We start from the raw sequence: 27,920 nt of genomic DNA on the forward strand, positions 1-27,920 counted from the left end.
ACACGGTCACGACAATTATCGACAAAACATTTTTGATTCACAAAAATCTGACAATAATATGTGCTGGTGATTTGAATTGTTCCTGGTTCAGCTATGATCTCAGCGCTGGAAATTACAAACTATTGTCAGTTGATGATCTGTCTACAAGAAGCCGTCATTGGAGTCTCTCTCTTGGAAATCGCAATTGTATGATGGTAAATGGAAATGTTCCAGGTGATCAACCACCGCGACCAACCTGGTCAAATCAAAATGTACATTCAATAATTGATTATTTCTGGGTCTCACGAAACTTACTAGAGGAGGAGACAACTTTGACAGTAACTGAGATGACATCTAGCGATCATAATCTTCTGCGTTTATCCTGCTTTTTGGAATGGCAAACAGACTGTATCCAATTTAAATCCTCAATCTCTGACGACGCTGGAGGAAACCGCCTGCGGATAGATGGACCAAAGATCGAGAAAGTAGGCCTCAAATTCTTGCACGACACAGCTTTGTCCGTGAACTATGCTCCTTTATTACATGACTTTATTACCCCTAAATCCCACCTTTTGAAATTGGGTATAAAGTACAAACACATATCCTCAGTGACACTGTCGCAAGAAAAAAAGGCCATGAGACGCAACATTCGCACAATAAAAAAATCTAGTTCCCCGACCAGCAACAACATCTTGATTCAAACAAAAATCCGCCAGCGGCGTCGCACATATCGTAATTGGCTAAAATCTCAAAAAATAATCATCGAACAAGAACAAGCGGAAGCACTAATGAAGGAACTGATCACAAAGAATTCCCGTGAAATCTGGGTAATCCTGAATGCAGGCAATTTCCGGCACTCTTCCATGATGTCAAATGTAATTGATGCCGGAAAATGGGAACAACACTTTTCAAACCTCTTTAGTGATCAATCCCAGGAAACATCGACAGTCTCTGACCTTGGTCTGACTCCATGGGATTTAAATATCAACAAAGAGGACATTGAGTTAGCAATACGAGCCTTAAAAAGATCACATGCCGCAGGTCCGGATCTAATTTCCAACATGATGCTCAAGGAAAATGTTGATCAGTGGGCAACGTTTATTGAAATGCTGTTCCTGCGACTATCTGCATCAAAGTCGATCCCAGATTCTTGGCGTGAAGCGATTATTGTGCCAATATACAAAAAGGGCAATCGGGCTGACCCTGCCAACTATTGCCCGATTGCCCTGTTGGACACAATAGGAAAAATATTCGCCTCATTTCTGCGCCAAAAACTAGCAACATGGTCTGTGTCTAACCACATCTTTGACATCAGACAAACTGGCTTCACCAAAGGTGTGGGTGTGGAAGTAAATCTCCTGTTGTTAAACATACTAAAGCTAGAAACTCTCAAGTCCAAGACCCATCTCTACTTGGCCTTCATCGACCTAAAAGGCGCCTTTGACAGCATTAACCGAGATAAATTGTGGCAAAAATTGATTAACTGGAATTGCCCCCACAATTTAATCGACCCTATAAAAGCTTTGCATTCCCAAACTGCTATTCGCATCAGGCTGAATGATCATGGCACTTTATCAAACCAAATACCCACAACTAAAGGAGTAAAACAAGGGTGTCCGTTGGCAGCCGATCTGTTTAAAATGTTCATTTGTGATCTACCAGATTTCAGGAAGAATCTAAGATGCTTTCCTCCCAAAGTCAACCAGAACGAAATCGGTTGCATAATCTATGCCGACGACGTGTTCCTCCTGGACCGTACCCAAATTGGTCTCCAGCGGCAGTTAGCAAATTTACAAGAATATTTAAGTATCAATGACCTGACACTAAACATCGATAAGACAAAGGTTGTCATAATTGGCGAACGGAATCCCAAAAAACGAAAAGCTTTCTCATGGAAAGTCGATGGGAAAGCTCTCGGGATCGTCAACTCTATTCGCTACTTAGGAATCACCTTTAACAAGTCCCTACATGAACACCACTGGAAACTCGACATAGAAAACAGAATGACACAACTTACCATCCAAGCGAGGCTGCTGAACAGAAACTACGGCAAATTCACCCTCACTCCAGTTCTAACCTACTTTGCTTTAAAGGTTGTTCCAGCAATTACCTTTGGTTCAGAAGCCGGATGGAATATCGACACCTTATTTTGGCAGAAGATGGAAGGCCTTTTTTGGCGGCGAGTTCTGAGGTTACCTTCATACATTTCGATGGTCCAAATTAGATACGAACTGTCCTTGAACTCGCTCCACACTTATGTTCTGTGGAAATCACTAATGGCTTTGCGCAAGATGTGTCTGACTCCAGTGACACCAGCTTTTCAAATCTTTTGCACACAACCATGCCAGAGTTCATCGAAGATACTAGAAGAGTGGAAAGAGATGATGATCTCAACTCTAACAGCTGCCAATCTAAATTTGAATGACTTGATCTTGCGCCCCCAAGTAACAAAAAAGAAGTTCGAACTCTGGTGCTGGATTCAGAACACTGACCGCCGTCACCAAATGCCGACTACTTTAGATTCCGGACCTAGTGCCCATAAATTGAATGTGCCAAGCATGTATCTGAAAAACTGTCCCTCTCGTCATCACAGGACCCAATTCTTGAGACTTCGCTTAAACGTGCTTAAAACAAAAGAGATGCTGCGGCAACGACACATCAACGAAGAAAATGATAAAATGTGTTGCTTCTGTAATAGCGATACAGAAACAACCGAACACCTGCTAACAAAGTGTGAGCAGCTTGTAGCATACCGGACACAGCATCTAAGTGAATTTAGCCTGAAGCAGAAGGAAATCGAGACTGGTGGATTTACGCCAGTGCTGTATTAAATTGAGTTGTGCTGTAGTTAACTTTTTAGACTCCCTACGACTTGACAAACTGTGATTGTCTAGTGATATATATACCTACTTGGGCGCATATCACTCTCTTTTTTATGAACATGGATTTCTTTCAACATCGATGATCAACAACTTGTAACAAAAGCGTGAGGTCTTGATCCTAGCATTGAGTCTATCAGGCTGAAGTTTCAATAAAAAAAAATAAAAAAAATGCACACGTAAATAGGATTGGCTCTGAAGGGTGCGGCAAGCCCATTTATACTCTGTTTGCTATGTATAGTTATTGCATTGCTTAACTAATGTTAAAAATGCACCAAAATGCTGTTATTTTTAAATGCTAGACCCTGACAAATGGACCAGGCCCTGAAACATGTTGTGCACCAAACAAATACATGTATGTGCAACAATTTAAAAGCAATCTAACATCGAACAATGAGACATTTGCTATGGAAAGGCTTGTAGACTTTTGCTTCATGGCTGTGAAACTCGACGCCAAGATCTGACTGTGGTTTTTCTGTGAGTGGGTTGTCACTCTGAAAGAACTTCTTATCCTGGGGTTCATTATGAAACGTTATTTAGTCTACTTGAAAGAAGCATACACTTACAAAATGCATGCAGTTTCAGCCAATGATACCATAAAAGCTGCGATAGGTGTGGTGGGCATTGGTTTGCCTAGTCGTCGGTTGCTCCCAAGGAGTTACGCATTTTTGTTAGGTTCTTCTAATAAAGTAGTATGACACTGAGTTATACAGGTGTGCATTATTTTTTTTAATTAAACCATTTTTTATTATTTTTCTTTGAAACAAAAAGGCACTAAACAAGTGACAAAAAATCACAGTATGTAGGCACCTCTTTCCGCCCTACTCGTAAGCCCTCCCAACCGTGGCTCTTTCCTCACCTCCTGTCCATGCGTCGTCTCCTCTGTCGCCTTGAGCATCGCTGGCTCAAATCCCCCTCTCTTCCTAACCAAACCGCCTACTTCTCTTATCATTCTCTATATGACTCCTGCCTTAAATCCGCCAAACGCTCATACTTTTCTAACCTTCTAAGCTTCTCAACCTCGTTGTATCTTTTAAACCCTCTCTTGTCTCCTCTCCCCTCCCGCTCCGGACCTGTCTTGTACCTCCCCTCTTTCTCCTTCTGACTTTGCCAACTTCTCTGAAAAAATTATTCCTCTTTGCCAAAAAATTGTATGTTCTCCTTCTTATTCACCTCCCCTCCCTACATTCCCCTTCAGCTCAAATGTCTATATTTTCTCCTATCACTCCCTCTGATGTTTCTCTCCTCTTAACTAAATCCCACCCTACTGCTGCCCCCTCCGATCCTATCCCAACCCTTCTCATTCCCAAGATCTACCCCCATCTCTTACCCTATCTAACCTCCTTCTCCAATACTTGTCTCTCTACGGCCACCTTCCCTTCTGCCTTCAAGCATGCGACTATTATCCCTATACTGAAGAAGCCTTCTGCTAATCCTCTCCTCGCTTCCAACTTTTGCCCAGTCTCACTTTACCTTTTCTCTCTAAATTACTCGAACGCTTAGCATATTCTCAGCTCTCTACTTTTGTCGCTACCCACTCTCTTCTTCCCCCTTTGCAATCTGGCTTCCGTCCCAAACACTCTACGGAGTCCGCTCTTACCTGTGTCCTTAACTCTCTCTTTACTGCTCGCTATTCCAAGCAATCCTCAATCCTTATCCTCCTTGACCTTTCTGCTGCTTTCGACACTGTTGACCACCCCTTACTTCTCAATACTCTTTCCTCTCTCGGTTTTAAAGGCTCTGTTCTTAACTGGCTCTCCTCTGACCTCTCCCACTGTTCTTTCGCCGTTTCTTGGGGCGGACGAACCTCTTCTACCTTCCCTCTCGAATATGGTGTTCCCCAAGGCTCTGTCCTCTGACCCTTCTTATTTTCTCTTTACACTTCACTTCTTGCTCCTTTTATCTCCTCCTTCAGGATTTCTCATCATTTCTATGTCACTGACACCCAACTGTTCCCCTCCTTTTCTTCCTTCACCTCTGACTTGCATCTCAATGTCTCTTCCTGTCTTACTGCCATTCAAAATTGGATGTCATCTCACTAACTCTCTCTTAACACTGACAAGACTGAAGTCTTGTTCTTTCCATCTAACACACTTTCTCCTCCTTCTCCCCCTTCTTCTATGCAATTTCCCCCTTTTAGTCTCCCTATTTCAAAGCATGCTTGTAATCTTGGCATTTATTTTGACTCTTCCCTCTCCTTTACTCATCATATCTCCCTCACCTCTCGGGCATATCGCTATCATCTCTTCAACATCCGTAAAGTTAATTCCTCTCTCACCTTTCATGCTACCAAACTTTTAATCTCCTCCCTCATCTTTTCTCGTCTTTTCTATTGTTCTTCTCTCTTCTTTGGTCTTCCCGCTTCCCACCTTTCCCCCCTCAAATCCCTTTATCACTCTGCCATCCGCACCCTCTCTCTTCTCTCTCCTCATGGCTCCATTTCCAACTCACTTTCTCAGCTAGAATGGCTTCCTTTTCATTCCCAACTTAAATTTCACTTCCTTTGTCTGGTCTTTAAATCTCTTCACGACCTTGCTCCTCCTTACCTCTCCTCTCTTCTCTCATTTTACACCCCCTCTCGTTCCCTTCATTCTGCCGATCTCTTCTTACTTTCACTTCCCCCACCCCCTTGTGCCTCTTCTCGTTTCCGTTCCTTTCAGCTCCTTGCCCCCATACACTGGGACTCCCTACCTTTCTCCATACGTTCCTCCCCTTCCAATTCTTCCTTCCGCTCCTCACTGAAATCTCTTCTTTTTCATTCCCCTCCCTGGTCCTTTTTCCCCGCGTACCCTTCTTTACCTCTTTCTTGTACCCTTCTCCGTGTTCTTTATCTTCTCCTTCTCTTCTAAATCTCCCTTCTTCCTACTACTCACTTCACTCATCACTCTCTCCCCTCCTCCTTCTTTCTCCTCCCCCCTCTTCTCCTCTTCTTTCTCATATGTAAATTGTTCAACATGCTGATTTTCTGGTTTAACTCATGTTTATCGTTATTGCTTCTACTGTTCCTTGTTTAATGTATATTTGGTTGTTAATTGTAAAGCGCCTTGGATTAAGGCGCTATATAAAACAATAAATACAAATACAAATACCTCACAATTAAGAGTCTGTCCCATATTGTACTCACTGCCCGTATTATAACCAGGCGTCCATTATTAATTACCTTGTGTAGGTACCTCTCAAAATGGAGGTGCTGTTTTATTTTCTAATTTGGTGTCTTTTTCTGAGATGAGGTTGCCGAATTCTAATAATTTATTGTGGTCACGGCAGTGTATAATACCAACTAGCCTGGGCGACTTTGGCCACTCCATGTCAGAAGAATAGTGTTCTGCTTGCCACCTGCAGCGAAATGTATCACATGTGGGGACACAGGGCCTAGAAAGGGACCATGGAAGTACTTTGTGGGGCAATTGCGACATGGCCCGGCATGCAAAATTTACAAAATTGATAGAAGGCACAAAAGCGGGGTCATGCAAATTGTGGAGGTTGTGGGTAAGTGCCCTGAGATAGACACAAATTGCACAGCAATGAAGTTCCCTATATGGCTCTTAAGGTCAAAGACGGGGTGACCAAGGGGGTCAGGCAATGCCACACGCTAATTAATGCAGGTGTGGTGTGGGTTGAATACGCTGATGTACTGTACCTTTTTCTAGAAGCTTAGCAGGTACTTGTCACTGAGCACCACTATAGAGTACTATCCTTCTAAGGCAGAGCCGGTCTTACACCAGATTGCACACCAGGCGGAAAGCATCTCTGATGCCCCCCATCCCCAAAAATGACAACCAAATTAATTGTATGTTTAGAATTACATGTGCTGAACGTGGACATTTAAACTAAATGGGGCACAAGTACTGCTATGCAATGCACACATGCACTGTCATGGCATGCATGCCTGCCACAGTCAGTGTTGAGAAGGCGGGAGCTGAGAAGGGAGAGTATCATTCCCTAGGCCTAGAGGTAGCGACTGAGAAGCGTCACAGGCTACCACTGGGACCTACTCCAGGCCGGGCAGGCCATGCAGAAGCAGCACGGGGGGTGGAAGTCAGAGACAGTGATGAGTATGCCACTATGACAGGCACTGAGGAGTATGCCACTATGCCAGGCTGCACAACCTGGTGGTAGCCTGGCACGGGTATGGCACCGGGTTCCATGCGCCCAGGGAGAGGGGCGGGTCAGCCCTCTCCCTCAGAGAATGGCACATAATTCTCGATGTGCAAAATGCTTTGCTCTCTTCAAACAGTACACATCAAAAGTATATTGCCAGAACATCATATGCATAACTCCTGTGTCTTATGTGACACTATGGGAGTGGGCTGGCTTTTCAGTCTATCTTGTAATGTAAGACTTGCATCTTAATCTAAGGTTGCTCTGAATACAGACTGGTGGTCATGGAGAAAGCCAACAGATTCAGTGTGGTGGATCAGTTGGGAGATGACCAACTTCTCCAAACATTTGCCCAAGAAGGGGTTAGTGGAAAAGGGGCGGTAGTTAGTCAGGCAGGCAGGAAGGGTACGCAATTGGCTTTTTTAGGGTGGGTGCACAAGGGAGTGCCAAAAAGGAGATGGGAAGGAGCCATTGGCAAAAGAGTGATTGCAGATCCCAAAGAGGGAGCAAGGGCAGCAATATTGTCCTTGATAGTTCTAGAGGAGCATTGAAGCACTTGTTTCGGAGGAGACTTTCATAGAACAATCAAACAGTCTAGGTGACCTCATCCAGTGCTATGGGTGAGAAGGAAGAGAGTAGGAGGGAAGGAGAGAGAGGGGCCATGGGAGGCCTACTTAAGGTACAGGGTAGAACCTTCATGTAAGTCCAAAATATTGTTACTCATTTATACAACTCCATGTGTCAATATCTGTCCATTCCGTAATGCTCCCCGCACTGCTAAAAATAAACAATACAATCGTTCTCAACTCGTGTTTCTGCACACAATCTATCCGTTAAACATAAAATACTGAGGCACTTAGAGGCATCCAGACCCACAAGCGAGTCCAGAGGCCTTTAGTTAACGCGGCATGGATAAAGGCGCTGCTGCAGAATTCACCGCTATGGCCCGGAACTAACATCAGACCCGCTCCTCATTGCTTGACCGCCACGCCTGGATTCCCGCAGCCGCCAGAGCCAGTCACACATGCCATAGATAACCACCAGCGCCCTAAGGAACTCATAAAAATGTAGCTGAGGTATCGATCTCCTAGACAACTTCTGAGCCACTGCTGTGGGGCATAACACCTCACTTGGTGAAGGCAGGCGTAATGTAAGTTACCCAGGTGGCTTTTTCGAGACCCTCACACTGGGAAACACATCCGTGACCGCAGGGACACATACCAGAAATACCTGCAGGAGAGTGCCTCTGCTGAGTGAAGCTGACTGTCTGCATGCATGAATAATTATTCAAAGACAGCACCATACTCGGATGTTGGCTTGGTGCACAGACACAAAGAGCAAGGAGGTAAATCCCACAACGCGGTCATAGACCGCGTAAGACTTCAAATAGGCCAATCAGATTTACTGATTAATTATCCCTCACACCTCAGAACGATCATGGCAGGAGGTTCAAATGCAACAAGGGAAGCCCCTATGAAAGGGAGTACAATTGGCAGAAGAGGATAGTAGTCCAGAAGGAGTGGAGGTGCAGTGAGGGAGTATTGTGGAGTTGGGTGAGCCTGAAGAGAGGAGGCTGATGCAGAGGATCCTGAAGGAGAGGAAAGAGGTGGTTTGCACGAGAGGAGATGACTTGGAGACAGCAAGGTGGAGGTGGGAAACAGCTAGTGAAGAAGGATGTGGTGAAACAACAGGTGGAAGAGAAGAGTAGACCTTCGGAGAAGGTGGTTGAACAACAGAAGGAAAAGGTGAGGAGATATCAGGAGGATGCGATGAGACAACAGAAGAAGGAGCAAAGGAGACCGCTGAGGAGGTGGAAAGAAAGCAGAAGGAAGAGAAGAGAACACCTCAGGAGGAGATGGTGACAGAGTATGAGAAGGAGGAGAGGAGACCACGTACAGGCAATGCACGGGGTCTTTTTATGTTGTGTCATCCACCAGAGGACTTCTTCATTTCACAAAAGGACTGTATTCATGCCAAGGTACACCAATGTCTCCCATTGATAAAGAAGCTATCCATCTCAGATCTTTGCTTTATTCCAGAAATAAGATTGTTAAGCACAGGCCTCTTCCTGCAAATATGTTAGTCCCCACTGATCATTAAACGGAGGCAATGTAATCTTTCACAGAAGTGCCTTTGAGCACAAGAAGCTCGGCCTCGATTAACCATCTCAAATATAGGTTTGGAGCATCTATTATTGCAAGCCATTCAGTTCTCATTTTCCAAGCATGTGCACATTTCCATTTGTGAAAGAAGTTCCCTGTATTCAGCATAAATATTCTGAAGCAGTCATTTCCTAAATGCTGGCCCTGTGCATACCACTGCGCCTTTCCCTTCTTAGTCACACTGGAACACATTGGGGGCTTGTCAAAAGAAAAACAGAGCCTCGTATGAGTCCTTTGCTCAACACGCTGTGCCCCATGTCACGGATTTCCTCATCCTGCTTCACCCATCTTTTATGAGACGTGAACTGGGCACCATGCCCTTCAGATGAGTTACAGTATTGTGCAACTATCCTATTTGGAAAGTGCAGCGCTACATATTGTGTACACGGTCCAGTGCCCTGTTGTAGATATTGACATTTCTTCGTGAAGGTGCAGTGTGCTGAATGCAAATTAACAAACGAAACAGAACTTTTTGTTGGCGAGTGAGTGCGGGAATGTTGTGTCCATGAACAGATTTCATAGGAAGTTTCTGGCTTTATTTATTTGGAGTTTTAGAAACAATACTATTGCCCTGTCATTGCAATATATCTGTTTTCTAAATGTTTGTAGAGGAATTAGGAATGAGCAGATTTGGTTGTGGCACCAGAGTTGTTTTTTTGTTTTTTGTTTTGCTCTTTACTATTTTAAGGGTTGCAGGATTCCATTCTGGTGTAGTTGTTGGGTGTATGGGTTTTTATTCCTTTACTTTGCAAATGACTCCGTTTATGATGCCTTTTAGGTCCTCATGGTGTTGAATGTTGAGTGTGTTTTTAATACCTTTTAGGTCTTCATGGTGTTAGATCTTAGTTTGTTTATGATGCCTATTAGGTCCTCATGGTGTTGAATGTTGAGTGTGCTTTTAATGCATTTTAGGTCCTCATGGTGTTGGATCTTAGTTTGTTTATGATGCCTTTTAAGGTCCTCATGGTCTTGGATCTTTCATTTGTTTATGGTGTCTTTTAGGTCCTCATGGTGTTGAATGTTGAGTGAGATTTTAATCCCTTTTAGGTCCTCATGGTGTTGGATCTTACTTTGTTTATGATGCCTTTAAGGTCCTCATGGTCTTGGATCTTTCATTTGTTTATGGTGTCTTTTAGGTCCTCATGGTGTTGAATGTTGAGTGTGTTTTTAATGCCTTTTAGGTCCTCATGGTGTTGAACCCTAGTTTGTTTATGATGCCTTTAAGGTCCTCATGGTCTTGGATCTTTCATTTGTTTATGGTGTCTTTTAGGTCCTCATGGTGTTGAATGTTGAGTATGTTTTTAATGCCTTTTAGGTCCTCATGGTGTTGAATCCTAGTTTGTTTATGATGCCTTTTAGGTCCTCAGGGTCGTGGATCTTTAATGTGTTTATGATGCATTTTAGGTCCTCATGGTGTTGGATCTTAATTTTGTTTGCGATGCCTTTTAAGTCATCATGGTGTTGGAACTTGAGTTTGTGCACTTCTCGGTTGCGCTGAGTTTTGGAAGATTTCCTATTGCTCATTTAATTATGGTCCAGTGTCAATATTCATTAGAACATTTCTCTGGGATTTGTGTGGTTTCCCTTGGCTGGTTGTCCAGACATATAAAGGTTGAGGGTAAGTGGAATTAGTAAGTGATCTGACAGGTGGAATGAGACTGGACATGCCATTGGGATGTTGTTTTTTGGAGACGGTAAGGTTCTGTATTTTCCATATGTGTGGGGATGGCGTTGCAGTTTTTAGTGTATTCCGCAGCCCAACTCAACACAGAACTGAAGAAATATGAGCTCAAAGAGCTACATTGATTACTTCTCTAATAATGCATCTGCTTCAAAATGACCTGCTTTACATGCAACGCAATGGAAAACAAAGTTCCATCCGACCTGCATAAGAAAGCCATCATCACCAGAGGCCTCTGAGCAAAAGAAATTGCAAACTCACCAGATTAGAATTTAAGAGAGACAAAAAGGAAAGACCCAAAAAATAAGGCCATGTGATGTTAGATATCCATACTCTGGAATAGCTTACTGACACACATTAGATTGGTCCCATTTCTCCTGTACTGCACTTCAAGGAAAACCTGGTGGTACATTGACTGCCCCCCTGATAGGAGGCATGAGTTATAGTTCGCGTGGGGGGAGGTGATTTATTTTAGGATGCTGTGATGTGGAGAGTTGTGTTGTTTGAGGTCTGGCCCCACTGCACTCTGAAGATTTGTGTTACGCTCACTTGGCTCCCACAGAGGCGTCGATCTGAACTGGACAGCTGCGGTCTCCACCAATGTGACGCGTAGGGCCGAGATGACGGACTGGACAGGCCCACCTAGCTTTGTTTGCTTGGCCCGTAGGAATATCCTTCTGCAAATGGAGAAAGGGAATTAACCACCCGTGGAGTCGAGTGTAAATTTCCCCCCAACCCCGCTGCTCTCCCCACAGATCACCTTTGATGTCCCCTCCTATAGTCTCACCTGATGGTTTGAAAAGATGAGCTCTCCATCCTGCATTGAGCGCAGGGGCGGTTTGATAACCAGTTGCTTCACTGGCTCGAAGGAATTGGTGAGTTCCAGAACAATAATGACTCCAAAAAATATGTAGTTCGTAAGAGTTCACATGTCTGACTTTCACTTTTGTCCGATTCCTTGCAGTTTACAGCTTGACCCCAGCGAAGAGTTCCTCATGGTAGCTGACGAAGTTCCGTAAGGATTTGGCTTATCCTACACAGTTCAATAAAATAAGGTCAGAATGTAAGCTGCCTGTTCCCTTATTCAGGTGTGGCGAGAAAATATGAAGTTCGAGGAATTATGCCTCCGGCGGTAAAATTAGGTAAGTCTATTGTGGTGAGAAGAGTTCCCCTTATTGTCCCGTTGTCTCACCTGGTTGTCCTTTTGTTCCCCTTAGGGGCCGGAGTGCAGCGAGGATGCAATGGAGACTGCACCGAAACATGAAGAGGAATAGTACCCCCGGCGGTAATCAGGTAAGTCTATGGGGGTAGTTACTATTGCCTCTTGTGTTCCCCTTAGGTGCCAGAATGCGGCAGAACGTGCAGAAGGATGCGATGGATCGTGAGGATGCTCTGAGGGCCTATGGCGCCAGGACTGACTCTTCATATGATCCTGGCGCCACAGGCGCCAGGACCGCACCCAAACAGCCCCTAACAGGGGCTTTTGGGCTTGCTCAAAACAACTTGATGCCTGCTTCCGGGGTTGCTGGGCCTGGTCTGGTTCCCCAGGGGTAGGCATCATGACAGCACTCCCCCCCAAGGCTCCTCCTAAAGTCGTTCTTCCCCGTGGTTTTGGTTTGTCTGGGAAATTTCGGTGGAATCTTTTCACCAATCGAGGTGCATGCACGTGGTCACTGGGTTCCCAAGACCTTTCCTATGGTCCGTACCCTTTCCAGTCGATTAAATAAAAAAGTTTTGACTTCACCATCTTGGAGTCCAGGATATTCTTAACTTCAAATTCGGGTTCCCCGTCTATAAGGACGGGGTCTGGTGGCTTGGTTAGTCTTGTCCCTGGTTGCACTGGCTTCAAAAGTGACACATGAAAGACGGGATGAATTCGCATATTAGCAGGTAAGTTCAACTTGACGGCCACCGGGTTGATAATGGCCTTACTAGAGTAAGGTCCCAAATACCTAGGGTTAAAGGTCCGCGTTCCCTTGAGAGGTATGTGTTTTGTGGCCAACCATACTTGGTCCCCTATCTGGTACTGTGGAGTATCACTTCTATGCCGATCAGCATTTTTCTTATATTTCTCCTTCGTCTGTTTCAAATGTGCAGTTGCCTGCTTAAAGGCTTGTGTAATTGTAGCTTGTAGATGGTCCACTGCAGGCATTTCTAAGTGTTGGGGTGAGTCAAGGTCTGAGGTTCGAGGGTGGTGCCAATATAGGGTATAAAAGGGACTTTGTCCACTTCCAGAATGTACTGAATTATTTTATGCATATTCAGCGATCCAAACGATGTCCTTCCAATTACTCTCAGTTTGATGTAACATACAACGCAGGTATTGTTCAAGAGTCTGGTTGGTCCTCTCCATTTGACCATCAGTCTGGGGGTGGTGACTGGTCGATAATCTCACGTCGACTTGCGCCAATTGACAACATTTCTTCCAAAAATGTGAAACAAATTGACTGCCCCGGTCAGAGACCAACACGGACGGAAATTCATGTAAGCAAACCATGTTTTCGAGGAATTCTTTGGCCAGGATTAAGGCTGAAGGTAGTTCTTTTAAAGGAATAAAGTGGGCCACCTTGGCAAAAAGATCCACAATAACTAGAATGGTGTTAAACCCATTACAAGGAGGTAGATCAGTAATAAAGTCTAACGATAAGGTGTGCCATGGTGTAGGCGGAATGTCTAAAGGTTGTAAGAGTCCAGCTGGTTTTTTCTTTTGACTTTTGTTTTGGGCGCAAATGCCACAAGACATCACAAATGATTTAATATCCTTTCGCCAGGTGGGCCACCAGAATTCTCTTTTAATCTTAGCTTCAGTTTTTGCAATAACTGGGTGCCCCTCCATTAGGGTATCATGATAACTGGAAATGACTTGCTCTTGTAGTTACTTTTGTGGCAGAAACAGTCGCCCTTGGTAATAAGGCAGATCATTGGTGACAGAGTAGTCCGGGCCTTTCTTTACCCAGTCCTGCAGGGCTGTAGGATCAAAGAGTTGCTGGATCTTTACCTGAATGTCCTCTAGTGTCTGTAGAGTAGTCATGCCAAGGATCCTTTGTTCGGAAATTATCGGTACTGGTTCTGGGTTCACTTCTGCCTCTCCCATCCCTATTCGGGATAAGGCGTCTGCTTTACCATTCTTACAACCTGGTCGATAGGTTATCACAAAATCAAACTCGGCAAAGAACAATGCCCATCGGAGTTGACGTGACGATTGGGCCTTGGCTGTTTTTAAATACTGTAAGTTCCGGTGATCGGTGATCACAGTAATGGTATGCCTGGCACCAAAAAGGTAATGCCGCCAAGCCTTGAAGGCGGATTTAATGGCTAATAACTCCTTGTCGGTAACCGCATAGTTTAACTCGGGTGCCGAGAACTTTCTGGACCAAAATGCTACTGGGTGAAGCTGGCCAGTTTCAGGGTCCTTTTGCGACAGGACAGCTCCCATGGCTAGACTGGATGCATCAGTTTCCACTATGTATGGAAGTTCAGGGTGTGGGTGCTTTAACACAGGTGCAGACGTGAATTTCACTTTCAGCTCTTGGAAGGCCTTTTCAGCTTCTGCAGTTCAATTAAAGCGTTAATTTTTTCGCAAGAGTGCTGTGATGGGATGTGCGACATGTGAAAAATCTGGGATGAATCTGCGGTAGAAATTGGCAAAGCTTAGCGTGCTTTGTACTCCCCTAACTGAACTTGGTGATGGCCACTTAAGGATTGCGTCCACCTATCGTGAGTCCATTCGGACTCCCTTTGGGGTCAGGATACACCCAAGGAATTTAACTTCTGTGGCATGAAAAACGCATTTTTCTAGTTTTGCGTATAGTTTGTACTGGCGTAATTTCTCAAGGACTGCTCGGACGTGCTTCACATGATCAGATTCTGAAGAGGAGTATACTAGAATATCATCGATATACACGACAACACAAACGTCAATGAGTTCACGAAGGACATCGTTCATGAAGTATTGGAAGGCTGCTGGTGCATTGCACAACCCAAAAGGCATCACCTGGTACTCAAATAACCCATACTTAGTGCGGAAAGCAGTCTTCCATTCGTCGCCCTCTTTTACACGTACCAGATGGTATGCCCCCCGGAGATCTAACTTGGTGTATATACAGGCGCCCTTCACTTGGTCTAATAGTTCAGGGATCAGAGGCAATGGGCATCGGTTCTTAACAGTTATCTGGTTCAATGCGCGGTAGTCTATGCACGTTCTGAGGTCGCCTTCCTTTTTGGGCACGAAGAACAAAGCTGAAGATGCAGGGGACTTGGATGTGTGAACAAAGCCATTGGCAAGGTACTGGTCTAAATATTGTCGTAGGTGAAGGTTTTCAGGTTCCGTAAGGGCATAGATCCTGCTACAAGGGAGTTGTGCACTGGATTTGGCAATTGTACGATCTGTGAGGAGGTAAGGTGTTTGCCTGTTCCTTTTGGAAGACATCCTGGAATTCTTGGTATTCTGGAGGTAGTTGCATGACTGCTGTGGTTACTGTGGACAGGCCTACATTTTGATTTTTCTGTGGGTAACAGGTTTGTGCACAATCCGGGAAGGTTATTCTCTTCTCTCGCCAATCAATACAAGGATTATGTGTTTCCAACCAAGGTATCCCCAGTATTATTTGGAACTGTGGGGCTTTTATTAGATCAAACACAATAGTCTCTCGATGCCCATCCTGACCCAATAGTGTCATCTCTGCGGTGGAATGAGTTACAGGCCCAGAGGCAATTTCAGTTCCATCGACTGTGGTGATGACATCTGAGGTGGTTTTTCGGCAGAGAGGTAGATTCATCCTGGAAGCCAATTCATAGTCCACATAGTTTATTTATTTATTTATTCACATTTGTTGAGTGCACAGCAGACCGAAGACATTGTGGCACTAGTTACAGTGTTGCTTATACTTAGTGGCATACAGTTCATGTCAGTACGGTTACATTGGACGAGATATACTTTTTTACAGATATTCAAGAGCAGCAGGAGCACATGAGAACGGGGTTAGTTGAATAGGGCAGTTTTGAGCTTTTTTCGGAAGGAGAAGAGAGATATGTCAGCTCTGAGGTCAGTAGGTAGGGAATTCCAAAGTTTAGGTGCGAGGAAAGGGAAGCCTATGCCTCCTGCTTTGGTTCTGTTGATGCGAGGTATTACTAGTTGATTTGTGTATTGTGCTCTTCTTGGTCTCGTGGATTGATATCTACCTATCGTGTCCGATAAGTAAGAGGGAGCTGTGAGGTTGATGCATTTATGGGTGGTTGTGAGAATTTTGAAGGAGATATGGTCTTCGACTGGGAGCCAGTGAGCTGCCTTTCTGGCTTGTGTGATATGTTCTCTTTTTGGTATGCTGAGGGCTGCTCTGAGAGCGTTGTTTTGGGTTGTTTGGAGCCTAGATAAGTTTTTTTTGGGGTGCCGGCTAGGAGCGCATTACAATAGTCTAGTTTGGCTCCTATAGTTGCTCGGGCGATGGAAAGGCAGTTATCCTTGCTTAGGAATGGTTTTATTGCATTAATGAGTTTAGTACTCAGTGCTGAGGCCGAGACTATGGCGCTGACTTGTTTGTCCATGGATAGTGTGGCGTCTATGTGAACCCCCAGAGTTTTGACTGAGGATAGGACTGGGATGATACAATTGTCTATGTTGAAATTAATGTACAGTGGATTGAGGTTGGAGAGGGTGGATTTCTGTCCAAGAATGAGGATTTTGGTCTTGTCCCCGTTGAAGCAGAGGCCGTTGGTAGCCATCCATGCTTGTATGGTAGAGTAGATTTGCTGTAGGGTAGAGGCGTCTTGGTGGTAATTCCCTGTCAGGGGGAGGAGAACCTGGGTGTCGTCGGCGTAGTTTGTGTAGGTGATCCCCAGCGCGTCCAGTTTATCAAATAGTGGCTTGGTAAAAACATTATAGAGCGTGGGGGCAGTACAGGAGCCTTGTGGCACACCACAGTGGATGATGGAGGGTACTGCATGTGCTGTGTTAGTGAACACTTTCATAGCTCTACCCTCTAAGAATGATGTTACCCAGGATGCTGCGTCATTTGAGAAGTGTGCAGCGTGTGTCAGGTGACTGGTAAGAGTAGTGTGGTCTACCAGGTCAAACGCAGCTGAGAGGTCGAGGAGAAGGAGGAGGGCGGGCTTGCCTTTATCTAGGATGTTGGTAATTTTGTTTTTTAAGTCTATAAGGGCGGTTTCAGTTCCGTGTCCCTTGCGGAACCCAGATTGTCTTTTACCTAGGATTGCGTTAGATTCAAGGTATAGTTGAATCTATTTGTGGGCGGCCTTGTCAAGTAGTTTCAGGAGGAATGGGACTGTGGTTATGGGTCTGTAGTTGTTAGGGTCAGCAGGGTCTAGTGTCGGTTTTTTTAAGAGAGGGCGTACCCAGGCCTCTTTAAGACTGTCTGGGACTATGCCTGTTTTGAAGGATGCATTGATAAAGGCAGTGAGAAGAGGGGCGAGTGGTTCTGCGCAGTCTTTGATGATTTTAGGGGGGCATACATCACCCTTGCATTGTGAAGGTTTGAGGTGTCTGAGGATGTCGGTAACCTCAGCTTCGGAGATTTCGGTAAATGCAAATTTGGGCACGTTTCTTACTTTTACATTAGGTTTTATCTGTGCATGTGCACTTTGCTTTGGTAAGGTATTGAAGTGGTGGGATATTTTGTTTTGGAGGAGGTTTATTTTTGTAAGCATGGCTGATTGAATGCCTGTACACCATGCTTCATCTTTGATGATCTCATCAGGGCATGTAGGTGGTACGGTTAGTTCTTTGAATATATCGAAAAGTTCTTTAGAGTGGGAGTTGGCATTGGAGATGCGGTGGTTGTAGGCTTCAGATTTAGCAAGGAAGATTGCGTCTTTGTATTTTTTTGCTATGGATTTGAAGTTAGCTTTTGTGGTATCGCAGGGGTTAAGCTGCCAATTTTTTAGCGCTAAGCGTTTGTCTTTGCACAAAGTCTAGAGTTCCTCTGTGAACCAGGAATTGGAGTGAAAGGATTTTTTTCTTTTTTGTTTTCCAATGGGGCAACGGTGTTGACAGCCCTTGTGATGGTGTCTTTGAATATTTCTGCGAGGATGTTAGGGTCAGCGGAGAACGGAGGCGCTAGGCATGGCAGATTGAGGAGTGCACTGATGTTGTCAGCGGTGAGCTTTTTGGCACTTCTGGCTAGGGCCGCTGGTGCTTTAGTAGGCACCTTAGCGCTTAGTGAGACAGGGATGTCCAATAGGAGAAGGTTGTGGTCTGTCCATGGGAGGCTAGTATTGGAGGTTATGGCTGTGTTACAGTTGTGGTCTATAATCCAATCTAGGGTGCGTCCTTTAGCATGAGTAGGCAAAGTGATCTTTTGAGAGAAGCCTAGGTCTTGGAGGTCTTTGGCTAGAGAGATAGCAGTTTTGTCCTTAGGGTCGTTGAATCCTAGGTTAAGGTCACCTATAATTAGTGATTTTGTGGATTTTTTAAGGTTGTTTCCTAAGAGGTGATTGTCTTGACCTATGAAATTGATGGTTGGACCGGGAGGACGCTATACGGTATGAATATTTATTGTGCTATTTGGTGAGAGTGCTAATTTTTACTGATAGGATGTCAATATTTTCTTCCTCTTGGTGGGGTACGGTTCTGATAGAGTGTTTCTTTGTGAATAATGGCTACCCCCCCTCCTCTTCTGGCTATCCCATCTTGTCTAAGGATGGCATACCCTTGTGGTAGGGCTAGTGAGATGGCTGGGCTGGAAGCTTCGTTGAGCCAGGTCTCTGTGATCGCGAGTAAGTCTAGATTTTGGGTAGTTATTAGGTCATTTATTTCTAATGCGTGGGCATTGAGTGATCGTACATTGATTAAGGCGCATTTGTATAGCGTTGGGCAAGAGATTTCTGTAGGTATGGTGTGTGTGTCTGCCTTGGGTACAGTGGTACATTGTGAGTGGGAGTTACCGCTAGGTGTAGTAAGCGTGGGTTTGAATTTATGGCATATGGAGGTATTATCACAGTGGTGGGGTGTGTGCACTTTAGAGGTGCGTGAGCTAAGTCTGTAGTTTCTGTGTGGTATGTGAGTAGGGATGGCATGGTAGTGAATAAGGAGGGTGTGGGCTCTGAGTCTGTCTAGTCTGAGGCTGAGGTTAGGTATCATCAGTGCTGTGTTATTTGGAGTGTGTGAGGGCATGGGCAGGAGTTCCTTTGTGTGTCCTCGATGACTCGAAGTGATTTGATAGTGGTGGAGGTGCTTTGATGTAGAAGGGTAAGGTGTGGTCATAAAGGTGAGTAGCGTGCAAACTATGCAGGTGAGGACGGGCAGAGAGTACATATTGTGTGTGAGTTAGTTTTGCTCATATGTTAGGGGCATTTATTACTGTTACTATAAACCGAAAGGCAGGTGGTTAGCATATAATGTCTATGTGGGTGGGGCACTGGTGAGCTGAGAGCAGTGGTCAGATATTATAGATACAACTATCACAGGGCAGAGCGCACATGGCACTAAATCACAATTACAGTCTCCAGATGGGCAGAATGCAGTGTTCTAATAATAACAGTGGCAGCCTGCCTAGATTCGAATATCACAAAATGGAGCAAAATGCAGTGTTCAGGCAGTAAATAATAACAGTGGCAACCTGCCAAGATTCGAATATCACAAAATGGAGCAAAAAGCAGTCTTCAGGCAGTAAATAATAACAATGGCAACCTGCCTAGATTCGAATATCACAAAATGGAGCAAAATGCAGTGTTCAGGCAGTAAATAATAACAGAGGCAACCTGCCTAGATTCGAATATCACAAAATGGAGCAAAATGCAGTGTTCAGGCAGTAAATAATAACAGTGGCAACCTGCCTAGATTTGAATATCACAAGATGGGTTTACTGATGCATGCTAGGTAATGCAAAGCAGTGGGCAGCATACGCTAGCGTCAATGGACAGTGCTGATGGAAGCAGCCAGGCTATAAACATATAATGGTGCAGGCAGTGTAACAGCATTGAATTACATTATGGTTTGAAGGAGGTGTGCAGCCGAGAGCAGTGTGCAATCAGGGCAAGTTTTGAGTACAATTATCACGTAATGGTTGGGCAGCTGCCGTGACCAGAGTGGTGTGTTGGTGTGTAGAGCGGCAGCCAGGTGGTAGGGTTTAGCGCATGGGGGTGGGAGTTAGCCAGTTTAGGGATCAGTGGGTGCACATAATATGCTGGTGGTGGGCTTACCCGTTGACCTCAGGAGCTGGAAGGCGACGGTGAGTGGTCCTGGGGCAGCTGGTCCTCCATGCTGGCGCTCTCCTGTGTGGGCCAGGGGGACTGGCAGAACAGGCAAAGGAACAGGTGTTAGCCTTGCTTCCGTGGGCCTTGGGATGAGTGGGCCGGCTACGCCTGCCGGCGGCCAATCCGGCCTTAGGAGCCGGAGGCAGCCAATCAGATGGGGGCAGGGCTGTTCGGGGGCCTGGTTAGGCTCTTATGGCTAGCAACAAAGAGCGGGCGGCCATCTTGAAGCGTGGAGGTACTTCGTGTACCTGGGCTGCAAGATGGTGCAGAAAAACGGCAAATGCTGCTGATTTAGGCAAGGCAGCCTATTCTTCTCTGGAGTCTCAGCGCTGCAGCAATATTGGGCGCTCCGGCGCTCCCAGAGGCGACCTCACAAGGGTGGATGCGGCACGCAAGTCACGGGACAAAAAATTCACTCAAATCAGCTGGGCAGGGTGCCGGGTGCCCGCTGCTCCTGCAGTGGCAGACCTGGACGAGGAGCTCCTGCTTCTGGCTTGGGAGGGATGGCAGTGAGCCCAGGCAAGGAACAGGTGTTAGCCTTGCTTCCGTGGGCCTTGGGATGAGTGGGCCGGCTACGTCTGCCGGCGGCCAATCCGGCTTTAGGAGCCAGAGGCAGCCAATCAGATGGGGGCAGGGGCTGTTCAGGGGCCTGGTTAGGCTCTTATGGCCAGCAACAAAGATCGGGCGGCCATCTTGAAACGTGGAGGTACTTCGTGTACCTGGGCTGCGAGATGGTGCAGAAAAACGGCAAATGCTGCTGATTTAGGCAAGGCAGCCTATTCTTCTTTGGGGTCTCAGTGCTGCAGCAGTATTGGGCGCTCCGGCGCTCCCAGAGGCGACCTCACGAGGGTGGATGTGGTGCGCAAGTCGCGGGACAAATAATTCACTCAAATCAGCTGGGCAGGGTGCCGGGTGACTGCTGCTCCTGCAGTGGCAGACCTGGACGAGGAGCTCCTGCTCCTGGCATAGTTTCCTATGGCCCGCTATCAATGTATGCCCTTACTGCATGCATACGCGATGGCTGCCCTGGATCTACGAGGACCATTCGTATGATGAAATGCGAGGTCTGAGTATCCTTCTTCAAGCTCGGCAAGTGGGCCACTACGCTTGTCGGGCGTGGTCGTTTCCCGAGTCTGACTCCATATGGCTTTTCTCAGCAGCTCCTACCACCTTCTTGGGTGGTTTTACAGGGCAATCCCGGAGAAAATGCCCAGAAGTTCCACAATATAGACACAATTGCATTAGTCATCTCCCTTCTCTTTCCTTCTGGGTTAAAGGTCCTTTAACCCCTCCGATTTGCATGGGTTCTGAAGCATCTGCTCCTTTGGGGTTAGCGTGAGTTTTGACCAATACCCGATTCTCAAACTTGGCTCGATCAGCCTTTCTGTTCTGAAGTCTGTGATCTAACTGGACCACTAAGTCTATATATTCAGCACAGTCTTGAGGTGGGTTCAAGACTTGAGCCAAGACATCCTTGAGTTCTCCTCGAAGCCCTTGATGAAATAACGTGATTCGTTTTTCCTCAAGCCATCCAGTTTCCACTATCAACCTATTAAATGTCGCGATGTAGGATAGAAGGTCCTGGTTACCCTCTCGTAGGGACAAAAGTTCGTTATCCAGGGCCTGTCCTTGGGAGTGCCGGGCAAATAGTTTTTCCATGCTAGTTTGAAAGCCCTGAAAATCCCGAAGAATTGGGTCATCCTGAGTGACAAGTGGAATTGACCAATCAGCTGTACCGCCGCTGAGATATGACAATACAAAGGCTACCTTGGCTTGGTCGTTCGGGAGGGCTCCAGGTCTGCATAAAAAATACAGGCGCCATTGGTTCATAAACACGGCGAACCTTTTGGGATCTCCGGCAAAGCGTTCGGGTGGAGCTAATGGAATATTTCCTGGTAGGTTTATTTGCACAGGGTTACTCGATAACACAGGAGCTGGGTTACCCCCAGAACCAGGTAGGGGTGCCTGTCCAGCCTGGCTTTGCAATAGCTGCCTAGCAAGGTCATCACTTCGCTCCTTTGACAAAATCAGTTCTCTCCTAAGAGCATTAGTTTCTTGACAGGCCGAATGCACTTTAGCCCTCAGTTTCCCCTAGTAATTGGGCCAATTGGTCAGTCTCTGAGGTATCCGTAACGCCCACAGAGGCGTCGATCTGAACTGGACAGCTGCGGTCTCTATCAATGTGACGCGTAGGGCCGAGATGACGGACTGGACTGGCCCACCTAGCTTCGTTTGCTTGGCCCGTAGGAATATCCTTCTGCAAATGGAGAAAGGGAATTAACCACCCGTGGAGTCGCGTGTAAATTCCCCCCACCCCCGCTGTTCTCCCCACAGATCACCTTTGATGTCCCCTCCTATAGTCTCACCTGATGGTTTGAAAAGATGAGCTCTCCATCCTGCATTGAGCGCAGGGGCGCATTGATAACCAGTTGCTTCACTGGCTCAAAGGAATCGGTGAGTTCCAGAACAATAATGTCTGACTTTCACTCTTGTCGATTCCTTGCAGTTTGCAGCTTGACCCCAGCGAAGAGTTCCTCGTGGTAGCTGACGAAGTTCAGGTAAGGATTTGGGTTATCCTACACAGTTCAATAAAATAAGGCCAGAATGTAAGCTGCCTGTTCCCTTATTCAGGTGTGGCGAGAAAATATGAAGTTCGAGGAATTATGCCTCTGGCGGTAAAATTAGGTAAGTCTATTGCGGTGAGACGAGATCCCCTTATTGTCCCATTGTCTCACCTTGTCGTCCTTTTGTTCCCCTTAGGGGCTGGGGTGCGGCAGGGATGCAATGGAGACTGCGCCGACCCGTGAAGAGGAATAGTACCCCCGGCGGTAATCGGGTAAGTCTATGGGGGTAGTTACTATTGCCTCTGTTTATTTCCTTGGCTCACCTTTGCTGTTCTTGTGTTCCCCTTAGGTGCCAGAATGCGGCGGAACATGCAGAAGGATGCGGTGGATCGTGAGGATGCTCCAAGGGCCGGTGAGTTCAGCGCAGCGCTGCAGCAGGCGAGGCGTCGCGCGTAAATGCTTCTTTCTTCCAGTTCGAAGGTGCGGTGGATCCGAATCCAGGTAAGGATCGAAGGTTTGCTCTTATTCTAACCTTTCTCCTTCTGATCCTCCCTTTTTCTAGGAGCTGCAGACTCGAGGCGGGCGTGGCAGAAGACTGGATGCAGGCTTGCAGACACGGTGAGCGTTACGCTGCTGGATGCAGAATAACGCGAAGTGTGTGCTGCTCTTCGGGCGTGGTTTAAATAGCCTCCAAAGTAGTCCCAAGTGAGTATTCTTCCCCAGCCCCACCCGAGTAAAAAATAGTCCCTAGGTAAAATAGTCCCTTCCAAGCCTCATTTGGCTTGGAGCTCTGCAGCACGGTCTGCACCAGGTAAGTTTACTCTCTGAGCCTGGAGCCTATGGCGCCAGGACTGACTCTTCATATGAGCCTGGCGCCATAGGCTCCTGGACCGCACCCAAACAGCCCCTAACAAGGGCTTTTAGGCTTGCTCAAAACAACTTGATGCCTACTTCCGGGGTTGCTGGGCCTGGTCTGGTTCCCCGGAGGTAGGCATCATGACAATTTGCAAGAGCATGCTGTCAATTAACTGCCCAATCATAAAGTAAATTGTTTGTCAATCAATAGTAATTAATGAATAGTCTGTCATATCATGATGAATGCCAAATAATGTTGGGTCTTAGATTTCTTGAGCCTGCGATTTTGTAACAGTTTATTGAGAAGCCACCCTCAACACTGAGAGTTCCTTCCCTCCCCACACAAGTGGTGTCACAACAAACTGTTTAACAGATTATTTTCTTTAACCCTATCTCAGAAACATATCACGCCCCTTGGATCCTTCTCCCCTGAGCTAAGAATGAGCCAAGAACCAGGCCAGTGTACAGGAAATATATTGGTATTTCTTTAATTTAAATGTAATAGAAATTAGCACGAAAATATCAAAAACCACTTTATCCATGGCATAACACAATCAACTTCTTTCAGCATAAATAAATCACAAAAGTGAGTTTAAAAAGAACACAATCCCAATTCTTAACTTTCTGCAAATTTCTTTCTGCAAAATAATTATACTGATCAATAACAAAGGCTCTTATGTAATGTGCGATTTTGATTTTCCTGCAGGCTTAAAAGGGTAGCATTAGGATTTCAAGATTGGTAAAAAATACATATGGCAATTATAATTTTGCCCACACATTTGGTTTAAAATAAACACATGGTGATTTATCGGTTTGTTTTTCCGACCCTCCCCCCCCTTGCTGTGGGGGGGAATTTTTTAATTTCAGTCACCCCTTACTGAAAGGCCTGTGTTGGGGAAGCTGGATAAAATGGTTGGATGGATTTAAGAACAAAGACACCCCTCTTCCTTAAAGAAGTCGGGGTCAGCTGGACAACAAGGATTACACAATAAATGCATAGGCTATAGTTTTCAGCACGCACTGGGAAGTGAGCTTTATTAATTTCGAACTTTAACAAAATTCATCACGTAGTGTTCTGCCAAATGTGGAATTAATTACATTAATATTTTTATTAAAATAGGCTAATCATCTACACAGTTTTGTGCCCCTGCCCGCTACAATGGGAAGGGATTCAAGGCAAGCAGACTCCCCCACCTTTTGGTTTTTAAGGGTTCAGTTCTACTTACATAGCAAGCCTCTGTTTAAGGTTCAGGAAAGCCAGCTTCATCTCAGGACACTCTGCAAAGATAGGGCAGGGGTATGGTCACTCCATTTTCAAAGATGGCCTCCTGCTCTCCAGCATCCATAGGAGCCAGTCAGCTTTGAGGCCTTCATAGAGATAGACAGCTCCACCCAGATGCACTCTCAACAATCTCCTCTGGTGTCTCCTTACAGCTGTCAGATGGTAAGTTTCAGCAGCCTTCCTGATGGTCTGTCTCTTCTCTCATTCCCTGTCTTTCTCCTTTCTCTGTGTGCCCTCTGTCCTAGCGCAGTCCCTCTTATACAGCAGCGATGACACCACCAATTTTACAATCTTGGGGAAGTACCCTGCAATAATCCCTGCCACTAGTATTGGAAAGTTACCCTTCTCTCTCTTCCCAAACCCTGCCTCCAAGTCAGGTTTGGTTTATGGGTCTGGAGCAACATATGGCAGTTCCCATTTGTCATCATCCTTTGTTCTCCTTTCAACATTTTGACAAAAACTAGTTATGTATCACAACGTCATAATTTTACTAGCAACTGCCACACTAAACATATTTTCTGTCTCTGCTAATCATGGGAAATTAGATAAGGTGACCACTAAATCTGTATCATGTAGCACGGCCATGTGGCAACTTTCTGCTGTTTACATAAAAAGCACAACAGTTATGAATGTGTAAATTATTAAACATATCCCTAATTTCAATCTCCACCTGATCAACAACTCTCACATTTGGAACATGTTCAGTTCAGGCAGAAACCTAGTTTAACTGGCCCTTACAGTTCCCAGAGTCACAGGAAGATGAATTTTATATCCCCAAAATCACCTGGAAATTACATATAAAATGGTACATAGATTAAATACATCTGCCTTAGGATGGCGGTAGAAAAAGGCCTAAATGATAATAGTCCATTCCGGCCATTTCACTGTGCCCAGATATTTTTTCATCAGTCTCCTGCTGTTTGAAGTGGGTGCCCCATTTTCACACATATTAGTCATGCTCCAGCCAAGCATTAACTTTTTCTTGAAGTCAATGCTTTCAGAGACAGCAGGTCTGGTCAACACTGAATTTTGACACCTTTAGCAGGACATTTTTATTGTGGTTGGTCATGAGATGGGAGATTTGACATTCAGGCTGGAAGTGGGACATATCCTTGTGAGGTTTTGCCCACAGTCAGCAAAAGGGTCTACTTTGGGCTGACATTTTTTTCACGAACACAAAGTGGCTCTTCAAATGTCACTAGAGTTTTGTGGGTGAAACATAATATACATTGCTCTTTGTCAGCCCACACATCATGTTTTGCTTTCATGACATTTTTCTGAGCAGTGATATTTTTTTCACTTTTACTTTTTCAAACCGTTTTATTTGCACACACATGTACAGGCCGTTTGTGTTTGCGATGTTTAAAAATCCTGTTTTCCATGTGACCGGGACTTCCGTTTCCTCCTTCTTTTGTAAATTAATATGCTGATTATCCATTGGTAATGACCAGGCTGTTTTTGTTTCAGTGCTGCCATTCATGTGAAAGGGACTTCTATTTGGGGCCTTTAAATGCACCCACACCCCCCCCGGTTCTTCCATGACTCTATGTTGGGGAAGAGCGGGGCAGAGTGGGGTTTCATTAGGAATCATTTCTTTCATCAGGGAGTGGGCACTACAATCTCCTCTTTCATCTCGGGGTTGTGGGGTATGGCATGCCCCCCTTTTCTTCTTTCTTTTTGGAGTGGGAACTCCAGCCTCCCCTTCTATATTTGGGTTGGAGGGTGTGGCATGGCACCCCTTTCTTCCTTCCTTTCCAGGTTTCCAACTACAACATACAGTTATAACATGACATTTCCATTTCACAAAACACATTTTATTTATTTTCTTCATTTGTACAATAACACCAAGTACATTACTCCTTGATATATATATATATATATATATCACAAAACAAAGCAGAGGAAAAAAACCGCACTCCACCAAAAGGTACTGCAGGTCCCAAAAAGAATAACAAACTCGAATCCAGAAGAAAACACGAATTTTTAATGTTGGTAAAAAGGCAAAAAAAGGGCAAATCACACACAACAAACAAAGCAGGACGCCAAGGATGGGTCCTGAACGACGCGTTTCGCGCTTCCCTGAGCGCTTGATCACGTTAAGGGAACCATGATGTCCCGGGAGGATAGCTCCGCGGCATCGTGCGCGTCTTGGAAGCAAGATGACACGAAGCAACAACAGGTTCGATCACCCTCTGGGTGTTTAAGCGCGTTAGAAATACGTAATTAAGATACGCAACTAAGAAAAACAAACAATTCCTGTAACAGCGCCTCAATGCCTGCGGGCTGTGTGAGCGCTTTATAAATGTAAAATAAATAAATAAATGATGAAAAACACAATACAAATTGCGCAATAGTCCCTCTTCCATTATGCTTGTTTCCACACATCAACCACTATGTTGTGAAAACCAGGGCAGCTATGTTAGACTGGAGTATAGTCCAACACAGAATCAGCATTTAAATATAGTAGTATAATACAACGCACCATAAAGCAAATTTAAGAAACACGTTTTAAAATATCAAAGAGGGAAGAGACAAGCTTAGTGCTAAAATATAATCCCCAAAATAAAAATGGTTAAAGAACAATTGATACGTATGCGTACACCACAGTAGTTTTGCTCTGTTGGGGGAATGAAAACATGGCGTTCCACAACATGTAGTCAAGGGGTTATAACATAAAGTGCAAGTGCAATAATATGTAAACATATTGACATAGCAGTTGCAAAAGATCAATTCATCAGTATCTTGAAGATGCAACCATGGAAATAAAACAAGTTTCTATAAAGTGCAAGTGCAATAGCATAAGATCTGGTGAGTAGGACAACCCACAGTTACAACATAAAGTGCAAGTACATTTCTATGTAAACATATCGACTTAGCAGCCATGGACAATCAAACAATGTGGTTTGATACTCATAAAGTGCAAGTGCAAGTGCATTTCCATGTAAACAAACCGACTTAGCAGCAGGAAACAAGAGACAAAGGTTATTGTGGTAATCCTAAGGTGCGAATGCACAGAAATTACAATAAAGTTCCATATTAAAATACATATTGCTGCAAGCTAGGGTAGGAATAAAAACACTACATGCCCTAGAATCTTAAAAGAGTAATTGGTTGTATGTTGATTATAAGTCCACATGATGAAAGACAAGGATATGAGAATAAGAAATCTGTATAATGCACAGCCTGATAGGATAAAAAGTAAGGAAA

This window comes from Ambystoma mexicanum, chromosome 5q (assembly GCF_040938575.1).
Source record: "Ambystoma mexicanum isolate Mex_15411 chromosome 5q, UKY_AmexF1_1, whole genome shotgun sequence".
NCBI lineage: Eukaryota > Metazoa > Chordata > Amphibia > Caudata > Ambystomatidae > Ambystoma > Ambystoma mexicanum.